The sequence below is a fragment of the Falco naumanni genome, chromosome Z (assembly GCF_017639655.2).
Source record: "Falco naumanni isolate bFalNau1 chromosome Z, bFalNau1.pat, whole genome shotgun sequence".
In the NCBI taxonomy this organism is placed as follows: Eukaryota; Metazoa; Chordata; class Aves; order Falconiformes; family Falconidae; genus Falco; species Falco naumanni.
Genome location: NC_054080.1, coordinates 4,728,564 through 4,742,189, shown reverse-complemented (window position 1 = coordinate 4,742,189; position 13,626 = coordinate 4,728,564). Strand labels below are relative to the sequence as shown.

Here is a 13,626-nt window from a genome sequence, read left to right as displayed (position 1 = left end):
GTTTTGTTTTGTGAATATTTTGAGGCATCAGCAGTGTAAATAACACAAGGGTTTTTTTCAAATTAATTAACTCTGTAACAATATCCAGTAATACTGTCATTTGCAGTGTAGCAGGCAATTTTACCATTTTTTCATAAAAAGCTAGACTCCTCAATTTTATTGCTGCATACTAATTTGTGGTGTATATCCACTGGTATTTTGAGGCCTGGCAGTGCATTACACCTTCTTCTACAAGTAACTTTACTGATCTTAAATGAAATCATGTCACAGATTTGAAGGTCTAGCTGATGTGCTAGCCACTCAAAATACCAAGAACAAAAATGCCCATAGTTAGTAAACTTTACAAACACTAAAGTTTTAGACTATAATCCAATTAATTTCTCTAATGAACAATGTATCCAAACCTCTAGGAGGTATAGCAGATCTGGAACATAATCGCAGGTGCCATAGTTAACACCAAATGATTTAATGTCATTGTTTTAAAAGTCTGTGCTTAAAATAAAAATAAGAAGAAAAGCTTGCTAAATTAATCTAACAGGTGGGAAATCAGATTACTGAAGTAATTAGACAGCTCAAAGCCATTTTCAGAAAGCAGTCCAATACATGAGACATTTTGCTTTCCTTTGTTATCTTTAGGTAATGGAGTAATAACATTCAAAATATCTACAGAAACACTTTTGTTCATTTCACATAAATAACTGGCATTAAGGTAAGAGGGACTTACATGCATGCACACATACCACATGTACATTAAAAATCTGAAGCTTTAGGAAGTAGTATGCTAGTAAAGTATTTGATTTTTAAAGTATTTTTTTCAAATTCCTACCAGTTCACACTGCTCCCAGGAGAGACCAAGGAAATATTAAAAATACTATAGAAATAAAAAGGATAAGATATTTGTCACTCTCGTTTAAATTGATGTATGCCACTGTCCTATAAACGTCACATCGGATAACCCTGAAAAATTACCATGAATCTCCATAATTACGCATATTCATGATGGTGTTTTGCATAGCACTAGCAGTAGACTGCATGGGGGGTGCTGTGAAGGGAGGTGGGTGAGGAAAGACCGAATGGTTTGGCAGACTAAAATTGTTACCAGCATCCTAGAAACAGACTCAGTGACAGTTCCATTTTGTTTACAAAACCAAAACAAACTCCTTTGACGCCTATCATTCGCCGGTGGTTTTTTGCTGTATATTTAGCTGCAAAAATTTAGCGAGGGTAAGCCGCTGAGAGACGCCTGTGTTAATCAGAAAGAGTCTTTTTTTTATTACTGACAGTCGTAAAGAAAACTGGGAATGAGAAATTCGAGGAGGGCCTTTTCAAAATCACCTTTTTTTGGGGAGAAGGGTTGCCTTTCCAGCACCATGCTGTGACGCATGCTCCTCTTTGCCCACCCGGCACAGGTGAGCCCGGCGCAGATTCAGGCGCATACTCACCTCAGCACCCAAGATCAGGCCCAGGCAATATTCAAGCAAACTGTTAAAAGACCAGGAGAGACAGAAAGGTTGTCCTACCCCTGGCTCAACGCCTTTTTCTGCCGAAAGCAGAGAGAAGAGTTAATCAGAGGCTCTAGAAGTAATTACCGGCAGGGTTTGGGCAGCGTGGATGCTTGCATAAACAGTGATTGTTCTTTCCACCAGGTCCCGAATAGAAACAACAATACTGGCATTGTCCTCCCCTTCTCATTAAGGAGGTTTAGGGAGAGAGCTGGGTGCTGGGAGGCGGGTGGGAAACTGACAGTCAGACTGTGCTCCGGAGGAGCCTCTCCTGATCCCGCTGCAGCAGGCTCTGGTTTTTGGCATCAGCGGTGCCAGCTGCGTGGGGAGAAGCCAAGCCTGTCATACCATCTTCTCATCAAACCCTCAGTGCGCGGGCAGAAGCGCTGTTAGAGCCTAACGAAGAAACAAACACAAAAGGGAAGATTAGGCCTTGTTAACACGTGCATTCATTTGCCCCCGACAAGATCCCGCCACAGAGGGACCACTACGCAGGGCATTTCATGTGATTTTTTTTTTTTTTTTAGGGGGGAAATAGTGACACTGGGGGTCGAGGTGGTGTTTTCTGTGGTTTTTTTTAGACATCTTGCCATGACCTTAACCTGGCAAACTGTGACTGTCAAAAATTGCATTTGCATCATCTTTGTCAATGGCCACCACCAGAGCCCACCAAAGGTGTACTATGGAAACACTGATGTTAATATTGCACTGCTCCCGTCTGAAATGATTGCTTACACCCTGCTAATAACACCGCATGCCTTTAGATGAATAATTGTATGGACCTTTGCATGTTGTTAAACTCAACCTGCTCTTCAGGACCAACACCAGCATGTGATGACCCCAAGTTACTCCCAAGACCAGGCGAGGAGCTCTTTTCCCCAAACGATGCTTGCCTTCACGAGCAGCTCCACTGATTTCAGCAGCGCTTCTTGTGGGGCCAAAGGCGGCTTGCCATGAGCGCAGGGCTCCAGTCCTGTTTCACCCTTCTGCATTCAGAGCAAGGTGGCCTTAATCAGGGTCACAACCCAAAACCCTTTTGCATACCCCGTTTCTGGCGGAGCCAGCAGGAATTTTCTGTTTGCAGCTTGTAGAATTAAGGCCCTGGTCTTCACACCTGTAAACTACACTGTCTTCAGGGGAAGGTTAGCACTAAACAATGGAAATCTGCATAAAATAGCTTGTAGAGCAGAATATCCTCAGTGAGGACTCAGGATTTGGCTCTGCATTAGGCGTGCTTCAATGTAAAGATACACTTAAACCTCTGTGAGCTTGTGTGCTTGAATGTGTATCACCAGAACAATGAACTGGGGGAAAATACACATAAAACTTTCATGCTAAATTTGTATCAATAGATAATTTGGAGGCTCAAGGTTATTTAAATGTTTACTCTCATAAGGTACGTGCATACCTATCTGAAGATGTAGGTAGATAAGTGTGCACGTAGAAATATTTCTGTTTCAGTGTGAGTGATTTCATGTTTTTGTAGCTGAGCAAACGTGAGAAGAAGCTGAACACTGAAAACAGTTCTCAGGTGCTTCTTGCACAGATGTGTGTACATATTTACCTGAAAGTGGCTGGGAAGTTTGACAGGCATGAAGCTACAATTATTTTTGTTGTTGTAAGTAATCAGTCATCTGCAGAAGGGTGTGCTCTGCGTAGACCCAGTGCAAAGCTTCTCTTTGTTTATGCTGCCTTTAGCTGTCAACCATAGGATACTGGTAAAGTATATTTTAAATGTTAATACTCTAAAGAAAACAAAAGAACCTTAATTGGATGATCTGTTTGCTGAGCTATAAGGCGTGCGTAGAAGCTGTAAGAGGAAGATCCATAATAAATCCCTATCTTTGAAACCTCAGTTGCACATTTGATGAAGGTAGCCTATTGCCAGAACACAGTGATGCAGAAGGTTGTACACAGTATCATGCATGCAGAAGTATGTGATTTTTAAAAAGGAATCTTGCAAAACAAAACCCTTTATATTTTCTACTTTGAACAGCCATATTTTGTGCAAGGTTGACCTGATAATTGTTTGCAAAGTTCAGCTCCTTTCCAAGTACGTACTGCTACAGAAACAAAATGCATAAATATTTGAGGTACAGATCAACACCTGGTTTTATGAATGCTGTCATGTAACACCAAATCCCTAACAGGCTGAAATACTGGTTTTATGTTACAATTACAAAAACTTTGATTTCAGTATATTTATTTCCACAAACTTACTCACTCCTGCCTAGGTGGCAAAAGGAAGGAAAAGTGCTTATGACGCATTTGAATTGCAAAAACAAGACCTATTTCAAAAGGACTCACAAACCCCCTGGGATCTCAGTGAATGTATGCCTTATTTCATTTTTCCATTTTTTATTATCATTATCACACATCATTATTTTTATTTTATTTCACAAAAATTAAAAAGTACCTTTCTGAGGATTAGCGTTACCTTTTCGACACATAATGGCCTAGTGTTTTGTCAGGGTTTTGTTATTTAAGACCTATAGAAATAAAAAGTCTTTATTTAAGAAATGCTTCTGCAGATTCAGAGAGACTACAATTAAAAAAGCCTACTTTTAGTAATAAACCTCATGATGTTATTTGGTACTGTGTTCACTAGTCAGAAGCCCCCTGTTGTAGTTTTGTGCCATTTTTGTGAAGCTGCTCACCCAGTGCCAAAAATACGTGATTTTTTTTGTTGTTAAACTAAGCAGCAGCCCTTCAGTTATTTCCAAGGAAGGGCAGAAGACTTAAATGATGTCACTAAAAGCCAGTACTGCTGTGCAGTAGCATAAGGCAAATATTAGGGTAGTTTGCAACTATAAGAGCATATTTTTCTTCACACAAATAAGTGAGCTTTGTAATAAGATAATCTAAGTTTGTTATCAATTACAGAACAGTCAAATACCTGGTTAGCACTGTAGCTAATGCAATCATATATGTGAGAATTACGCAAACTACAGCTACAGTATTTCATAGGTGATTATTTGTCCCTTGAAGAGTTTCTGGTTATATATACAATTACAAGATTGATAAAAACTGCACCTGAAAGCACTATTTAGCAGATGCTAACGATTACAGGCATGTCATAACGTACATTAGTATCGTATAGAAATTAAATGTCTTGTGTGGTGCCTGTATATGGTGCTATCATCTATTTCATGCATTTAGATATATGATTGTTAGTGCCAGATCTATAGAGAGAATATTAAGATAATCAATCTGAAAACTGTTGCTGGCCAGTCAGCGCTGCTGCAGCCTTCAAATTCCAGGGACAATTGGCCCAAATTACTGTATATTTTATACTTTAAGTAGCTTTGGAGCAAAATTAGATTGCATATGCCAAGTCCTTTGAGTAGATTATTAAAGAATTTTCAAAATAAATAGTGTAATGTCACCCTTCTAGCTCTATTTTACTTGAAGGGAAAAAGATCCGTCCCAAAGTGTTTAAAGAAATCATAAAATACTTTTTTCTAAAGAAAAAGTAAACACATATACAAACACATCTATACATGCCTATATATGTGTGTATATATATGTACACTTGCTTGCTATACTATATAGTCATATCTATGTATATATGCAGTACCGAAGTAGATATATAAACACACACACACATATAGATACCTATCTCTTTAAAGTATATTGCATATAAATATGAATATATTTATATGCAGTATCCTCAGATTTTTTGTATCTATAAGTAACATTTTATGTTTTTCATGTATTACTGCATTGGTAATATAAAAATGAATAATATACAGGAAAATATCAAGCATAATATAAAACAACAGACTCATTCTTACAAAGCTTAAGCAAAAGCACCCCTAGCAACAATTTATAAAGTTTGTGTTTTCATTTCTCCTTCTTTACAAGGAAAGATAATAAATAAAGCAGAATAAACAGCCACTAAGATAAAATATTACTGTGTTGGTTACAATGAATCATTTAATAAAGTTTTGAATATGCCATTTTTTACTTACTTCTGTAGTACTCCTGTGAATAGTCTTCACCAGCACAACTTATTACTTAGTCAATGACACGTAAGGTGCGTGGAAATTGCAGAATAAGACTCTGGAAGGAATATTAAAAATCCTAACAAAATCACTGGAGCAATCCTGCAAGATACTCAGTACCTTGCAGCTAATCTGACACGAATTCATGAGCAGGAGACACTCAAAGCATATTCGCAAAGTTAAGGATACAATCAGGTTTAAGTGCTGTGCTGAGTGGGAGAGAAAATGAATGGAACTTTCTTTTTTTGGAGTTTTTTTGAGCAATATTTTGCTGTGTTGAGAATGGGTTTTCTGAAATGTGCAATGTTTATTGTAACAAATAATTTTCTTCTAAGTATGTACCATGTAATTTTTCTTTTTTCCACCTGAGAATAAGGAAAATTATTTAACAAAGGTATAGGACTCGGGTTTTGTTCTCAGCCTTGCCAGAGACTTCTTTGTGAAGCATGCCTGCCTCATGAGGCCAAATTCAACCTGATTAACCAGATTCACGCCCCTAAAATAAACGTAAACATTAACATCTACTGCCTTTGTTACAGTACAGACTACTGTTGAAGTGTCTAATTCGTTAATGTCTGTGCATTGCGTTAAAGGTTGTCATGTGAGTAGCAGCCAAGACCTGTGGCTGCGCTGTGAGATGGGGTGGGATAACCCTGCGCGGGGGCATTGAGATGGTGAACACCAGGCAATGCCTGGGAGGATGCCCTGGGCAGGCTCCAAACAGGATGGTGCTGGTATCGTCCAGAGGAGGTCTGTTCACTAGTCCAACCTACTGCGTGGGGCAGGTGAAGCACTAGATGAAGGAGGGGAAATGGGCACGGGGCAGGTTTGACTTGCGGCTCTCCACGTCCTACAAGCTCTGCTCAAACAAAGCAGGAGAAGGTGGTAAACTCCAAAAGCATCAGCTATGTATTTTACAGCAAAGGTTATATTAATTGATGTCCAATGCAGAGAGGTTTTGCTGTGCCTTGAAGAAATTCAGTGTTTCTGCCTGTGGGGGATATTTTGGAAATACCTGCTTTTTACTGTATTCCTCAGGCAAAACAATCACTTTTTATGAGCTAAGGATAAAAGTCAACCCTGTCAGGGTTGGTTTAGAAATTTACAGAGAGGACACAAAATACTGGAGGCCACAGTATCTTTACTTCCCATCCCCCTTCCAATTTGGCACTGATATAGAAATCTAAAAAACAACATGGTCTGTTTTCCAGCAGCCACTTCAATTTTGTTCGGCTTTCCTACAAAAAGATTAGTGCTAAGTGCTGAGCTGTGCCACAGATGCGTCCATTCCCACAGCTTTGCATGCATCACTCAGCTTTCTATTAAGTTCTATTAAGTTTCTATTAATTTTCAGAGACGTAATTTATTATCTCCCATGACTTTGTTTTTCCTCTTGCTCTCCATTGCTGTTTTTTTGTCAGTCTGGTATAACCTTTGGAGGTGTTCCCCTCATTCCTTGCCTCTCGTTGTCTCCCATCATTTTGTCTGCCCTCCCCTTTCCTTTTCCTCCCGTTGCATTTTCTCCCACATCTCTGTTGTTAAACCTCCCTCCACCCTTCTGACCCTCATTTCACGTGGTCACCTTCCAGTTTTCCCCACTCAGGCAGCCACGCTCTGCCTCTGCAGCCACCGATGTTCTCATCAGGCCCATGGTGTTCCATCTGCAGCCAGGGCTGGCTCTCTCATACGCTGCCAGGCTTTACATCAGCTGAGCACAACAAGGCACTCACTTGGGCGTTGCAAACCTCTGGACGTTGAAGTCTAACTGGGAGGCACTTTTCTTTCTGGAGGAGTGTGCATAGATGCATGTGGCTGCACTTTTGGGTATGGAAGGGCAAAAAAACCCCCTCTATCAGGACAGCTTAGGCCACCTTTCCTTCATATAGCCTAAAAATGTCCTGTGGAATCAAAGGCTACCTTACAAGAGCACCACCATCACGTGCTACGTACTGCAGCTCCATGAGGGTGAAGAAACCAGCTCCACGTGCTACCCGGGGAATTTATCCACCGTCAAAATGCCGAGGTCAGCTTTGCCACAAAGCCTGTTTAAAAGTGGATTTAAATTTATCACCCACATGCTTATTTTGAAATGTAGCTGAAATATTTATTGCAAATGTAATTCTACATACGTTGTTTAATATTATGAGCAGTGTATGTACCATAACACAATTCCCCCGCCTGCTGCTTTCAACTCTTCAGAGTCTTTTATTCCAGTGCTTGTGATTTATAAAAATACAGCTGTGCAACATCTCTCTGTTAGAAGGACGATGAGGCCCAAATCCTGTGCTGATCTGCACCATGTCCGATTATTAAACGCAACGAGTTGTGTTATGTGAAAGTCCTCCAAAGGATCGCCGGGCTCCTGTAGAGAGCCGCCTACCCTCTCGAGTGCACTGAGCAGCCATGAAACAAAGGCCACTGCACACCCCAGATGCTGGGTTGTGTTCTCCGCAGTGCTTTTCCCATAAAACCACAGAGCAGTGAGAATTAGTTGGAAGGGGTTGTTTTGTTCCCGTTGGTAGGGATGCGGTGGCCAGAATGCCCCCCATGCGCCTGGGCAGGTGTTCCTAACCTAAAGCTGCCGGTGCAGACCGTATTTACGCTGTGCGTAGGGAAGGGTGAGTCTCATCCCCAGCTGCTTGTGCACCATCACGTACATTGCCCTGCAAAGTGTTCTTGATCTAAATGAAATATTTTGCAGCCTTATGAGGTCTTTCTAGGTAACCCACCAGACTGGTGCATTAAAAATGCTTCTTTACTATTTTATGAAGGCTGGTGTATTTTCAGACATGACCACATACATTTGTGTTAAATCAGATCTGCTGAGTGTGTCTGTATGTGGGCTAACAAAAATGAATGCTCCAGCTGTAGGCATTGACAGTGACCTATTAGCCTGAATTTCATCCCTAAACCTTTCTGTATTTAAAATTTAATTTAGCTACCTGCATGCTCTTCCAGTCAATTCTTATTTTATTTATCCCTTTATTTCCTCAAGTATCTTCCCAGCGAAAGATTAAGTGTCATGTTCTAATGAAGGAGTTTATTTTTAGTTTTAAGTGCCACATGGAAATCCCTGAGGTGGAAATTATTGCTCAGAAAGCTCTCTTCTGTAGGGAGAGAGCTCGCAGATACACATTTTGGCAAGGATGGGCCGTCAGACTGCCATGAGAACTCTTCCATGGATAAAGTTACCAAAGTAAGTAAGTGTTTGCAGGACTAAGCCCAGATACAATAAATGCGAACGTGAGAGAAACAGAAGCAGTTTGCAAAGATGTTGGTTCATGATGGATGTCGGTATATTTGGAAAAGGTACTTTAGTCTCTGGCATTCATAAAATTTATACCATAACTGTATATTGTAAGTGTCAATATAAATACAAAAAACCCTTTAGATAATATATATCTCAAGCGAACATAATTCACGTAAACCTCAATGATTCAAAATAAAAAGAGATAGCACCAAGTGCCCAGAATTGCAAACAGTGAAGCACACAAAGCTTTTGTTGACTTCCGTGGGACTACTTATATGATGAAAGTTTCCTATATTCCTGAGTATTCTCATTACTCTGTTCCAATAACATCACCTCTCTTTTATGGAAAGTATTAGCACCCTTTAGAAAAAATAAAGATCCTGCTAAGGTATTGGTGCAGGAAAAGCCACTGGCTAGCTCACCGAGTTACTCATTCGATAGGGGGACTCACATGTGCATTTCTGTTAGTGCAATCCTCTTCTTTTAGGGATTGACTGCTTGCATACCATGCCTAAACAGTAAGTGGTGTGCACTGATTCATGTCAGAAAGACTTATAGCAAGTTAGTATTTTTTATTTTGCTCACCTCTTGCTCCAGAGAATAGTAATCTGTAGGTGACCTCTTCCAGCAGTAAATTATCCCTCGCTCCCTGCACCCCTGCGCTTGCTGGAGAGCTTGGGGATATTGTCCACCCCCTGCACTTAGCTCACGTTGTACCTGCTAAAAAGGTGCAAGATGACCGAGGCAGGAGTTGAGAACTACGCTTACCATACGCAGCAAGCCACAAACAACCTTTATTATTATTTTTCAGACTTTCTGTTAGTCAATAAAGCCAACTGAAATCTTTTCTTTCTGACTAGATGACAAAACAATCTGCAGATTTTGCGTTACTTACTCCGTTTTGTGCCAACACTGCATGTGCAATTGCTATTGGGCCAAAGTATAAAACTGTAACATTCAGTTTGTAATGAAATTTGCTTAAGAGAGAGAAAAACCTTGAGACCACCATAAGGTTCTCCATTTTCCTCTCTAAGGGAGCAAACCAGCCCATGCAGAGGGAATGGGGTCAGGACTGTAGATCCAGCAGGTCCTTCAAGTCAGTGACAGGTCAAAAATGCTCCGGCTGCAGAGTGGTGTGGACGAGCAGCAGCGCAAGTGGTTTACAAATCACACTGGCAAAGGCTCTCTTGATGTCACGATGTGAAGCACACAGGGCCCTTTGGAAAGCAGCATGGAAGCTGAGGGTGGAAGCTGACACTGAGAAACTGGCAATTCCTTGCAGAGTTCTCTGGACAGCCTCAAGGAAAGTGTGCTGTGGGGGCTCGTGTTTCTCAGCTTCCAGCCTTCCTTACTTCCATTTTATGGAGGCTGCTTATGCACCTTTTAGGGGAATTCTTCTGGTCATGCTTGCTGCCATCCTACTTTTTGCTGTTTATGTAAGGGAGAAAAGGACGAGGCTGATTTGTTGCTTCATGCGCTTAGAAAAGCAATGGCAGCTTATACTTTTATGTCAATATGACTAAATGTTTGTCCTGATGGCAGTGTGAAGTTATTGCACAATTTTCTTATTCTACAATAATTGCAAATTCTTTTCCTTGTAGTATAGGCTCCAGTTGATCTGTTCACAACATCCTTGTCTAACAAATTCCCTTTTTCATAAGAGCCGTACTACTGTAGATTTGGCAGTCAAACAGCAAGCCAACTTCTGTTGCTTGTGATCAGGAAATATCAGAATTTAGGATACTTATTTCACCCCATAGATGAAATATTTCTGTCAAATCACAATATCATATGACTTATGATAATGTTATGTTAAAATACTTTTTTAAACAGTAAAAGTATTTTTAAAATCAAAATGTTTAGAAAAGCATTAACCCATTTTCCCAGAATGTGTCACAGAGAACAAAGACCAACAAAGTTTACTAACTGAGTCAGTCTATTCCATTTTTAATGCAAGAATTGGAAAAAATTGAAAAAAATCCCAACCAACCAAAGTGAAAATGTTGTTTGATTTTGACTTTGATGCTTCACTGAAAAAATGAAAAATTCCACAGGAAACTAAGGAAAAGAAATGTGCAAATGCTGAAAAGGACTTTTTCAAACAAGTCTGATTTTTTTAGGCAGTATAGTTCCTCACCATATTTTTCTCCATGTCCAGAACCAAAGAGCAGATTGGATTACTCCCCATAACAGTCAGCAAAAATTCCTCTGTTAGTTACTACTTTATGGAAGAGCTGGTCCTAGCCAGAAATTGTTCATGACCTGTGATCCATTTCAAGCTGTGTTCTTTTATACCTTCTTTCAAAGACTATCCTCCATTGCTGTCTGCAATATGTAAAGGATGAGATCAAGATAAGACATTGCCGTGGGAAGCTGAAAACAGACTTAGTTTTCAATTCATCCTAAATGATAGGCTTCCAAACATGCTGTGTGACTGCTCTGTGGGCTTGGCATGATGGGGCACATGCTCAAGAAAGGAGAAATGTCTTTGCTCTGTGCCATGGAAATTTCTTCCTGATCCCAGTTTACTCACAAACTAACATTCAGTGCAAACAGAAGAGCCCTGCTGTTTGTGTATTATCCCCTCCCACCCTAAAAAGTAATTTGCCATGTTGTCAGCATAACTACATGAAACAGGATTGAGGATCAGAGGGAGGACTCTGCCTTCCTCATCATGGACGTTTGTCCTGACATCCCTGGATGGGAGGGGAGCACAGAAGAGGCCAAAGTATACCCTCCATAGAGGATGCCAACTTGTTTACCTATAGCAAAGGGATGCTGATGTTGGTCTATACAGATGTGCTTGCAGGTCTCTGTTGTGCACTGTGTGTGCCTCAATAATGGCATACTATTAGCGTGTAACCCACAAGTCTGATCTTTAGGAAAGTTGTGTTGCTTTCCATTAGAAAATCCTGCATGCCGAATGCTAATTGTTCCTTCCTTGCAGTGTTTTAACCAGTCACGTGCTGTTTACAGAGATAAAGCAAGTGGTCTCCAAAACGCAACCTGCAACTGAAGAAGAAACCCCTTTGCTTTGCAGCAGAGCATCTTGTGTCTCCTTCAGCTGGAGATGCCAATAGGCAACATTTGATCAGCGGTGACAGGCTTTGTTTTCACTTTCTGTTTGCTGTTGTGTAAATCAGCAAGGCCCTGATTAGGATGCTGAACATATCATTAACAACGTCGCTAATAAGTGAGCACTCCCCAGCACTTATTAGCAGGGTGTTGCTGTGTGGTGAAATTATCATTTCAGCACAGGGAGCTGGAGCAGGGGAAGTGACAGGCGGTGCTGAAGGTCTGTCCATCCATCTCCGCATGTCCTACACATATCTGCGCTGCAGCTGAAGTCGCTGGGATGGTGGGACTGGTTGAGGTTCAAGGTCGCTGCTGACATTCAGCTGTCACAGCTTCATTGTCTGCATGCCTTCCCTCCATTGGCAACGTCCAAGGGTACTTTATAGCCACCACAAAGCGACAGTCAACTGATACCATTGCGCTCCCCGTGCACACAAACTGGGCGCTTGTTTGGGACTGTTGATACAGTCCCACGTTTGTGCATTAGCTGAGCCATTGAAATTGCAGCTCACCCAATGCTGCTTCTAACTAAGCGGGCTTGCTTGTTTAGCCCAAACATTGAGCTATGTCTTTTTAAAGTTTTCCACTGTATTCTCTAATTGAGGTAACATTATCTGCATTTTAATGCTAGGACATTTGTGTCTAATGAAAGATTACCTGAAGAACACTGCCATTTACCATGCCGGTTTAAATACAGGCTGCTGAAAAAAGAAAAGAAAAAACCAAAATGAAACAAAAAAAAACAGCACAAAAGATGTAAGCAAGGAAAAAAATGCAGATATCTATTTGTTCTGAAATCCAATTGCTCAGAAATAGAGTCTGCAGTGAAAAAGGGGAAAAACCTAAGCTTGGGTCAGGGAAGAGACAGTGATTAGTGCCATTGTTAGGGGATCTTTGAGCTTCCTTGGTCCCAAAGAGAAACCCACTAATGAATCTATTGCAGCCTGCCAAACTTTGGAAGACAACTTAAACTATGGTGTTTATCTGAGAAGTGGTAGTAAAGTATGCTGATACAGAAAACAGCCTAACTGCTTTTCTGCACAAGCCCTACAAAGACTGCTGACGACTGTTCACTCCAGAGATGTGCTTTACTTGTAAGTGGTAAAGTCCTTTAACTGAATATTTTGATTTTGGGAAACCTATGCACAGAGAATAAAATATAAAATAAGTAAAGCCTGATATTATGTGCTAGAGGAAAATTTAAACCTCCTTTTACTGCTGTTCTCACAATGAGGCCAGAGGAAAGTCTGTTTTCTTTGAACTTGCTTAGTTCATATAGATGATCAATAGATACTTATTTTGGTGTTTGTCTTGATGTGTGATCAGGGACCTGCAATGCATATAGCCAGACCTCAGTAAACTTCGCCGTTGCATTAGTTGTATATCAAAAGCTATCGGTTGCTAAATGCTCTGCTCAAAAATACAAGTTTTACTGTACAAAGCTATTTCCTTACGTTTCTTTTTTTTCTCTGCTCTCCTGTGTACTGCTCCAGCTCCTTTGTTACAGAGCTGCAACAGAGCAAACTTACCACCAGTGTGCCTGGTCTGATGGGGAGGCACCACCTCCAGAGGCTGCAGGCTGCCCAGACAGTCGACAGGAGTGCCAATTAGTGTCAATTGTTGCCATCGTTCTCTGATATGGACACCTGTCCATTGGGAACCAGCCTGAGACTGCCAAACTAATTTGACAGAAACCAATGAATAGGCACCAGCTGAAAACAGCCTCCAGTTACACACCGGCTATCTGAACTGGCCTGATAAGGGTGTGCGTTAGGCTGTGCAAGCAGGTGGACAT

The 13,626-nt window shown here is 40.8% G+C and overlaps 1 protein-coding gene across 11 annotated transcripts in view; it reads left to right on the top strand.

Moving 5' to 3' along the window:
- LOC121081403 overlaps positions 1–13,626 on the top strand; it is a 134,302-nt gene that overhangs the window by 72,996 nt on the left and 47,680 nt on the right. The window lies entirely within an intron of this gene.